The sequence below is a fragment of the Atta cephalotes genome (genome assembly GCF_000143395.1).
Source record: "Atta cephalotes unplaced genomic scaffold scaffold00017, whole genome shotgun sequence".
Lineage (NCBI taxonomy): Eukaryota > Metazoa > Arthropoda > Insecta > Hymenoptera > Formicidae > Atta > Atta cephalotes.
The window spans coordinates 247,106-247,547 of NW_012130081.1; positions in this window are offsets into that span (position 1 = coordinate 247,106).

The following is a 442-nucleotide window of genomic DNA, read 5'->3' on the forward strand; positions in this document are numbered from 1 at the left end:
ATGGCAATGTAAATCAGACGTTTTAAGATCTCCTGAACTTAAGATCCAGCATAACGGGGGTTGTTCTATCGAGCATAGCTAGCGCTTAGAATTATTACGAAAATAAATACGATTGAATATCGTGTACTGCAAACAGCGTCTGTTAGAAAAGGATGTTTATTCAACGCGTTGCAAATCTCACTACCTATTAATATGCTACATTATAAAAATAAAGAAACTAAATATATATTTTAGTGTACTGTAAGGCTTGTGAAATATGATATAAAAATAATTTCGTGTTGACCTCTTTTATAATGTTAAACATTATTAAATCATACATTTAAATAAATGGATAAATAATGAACAAAGATTTTACTAAATACAAGAGAAACGCTACTTTCAGTTAAACTTATATAAACTTATATAAACTTAGATGTTAAATTTATACATATATATATATATA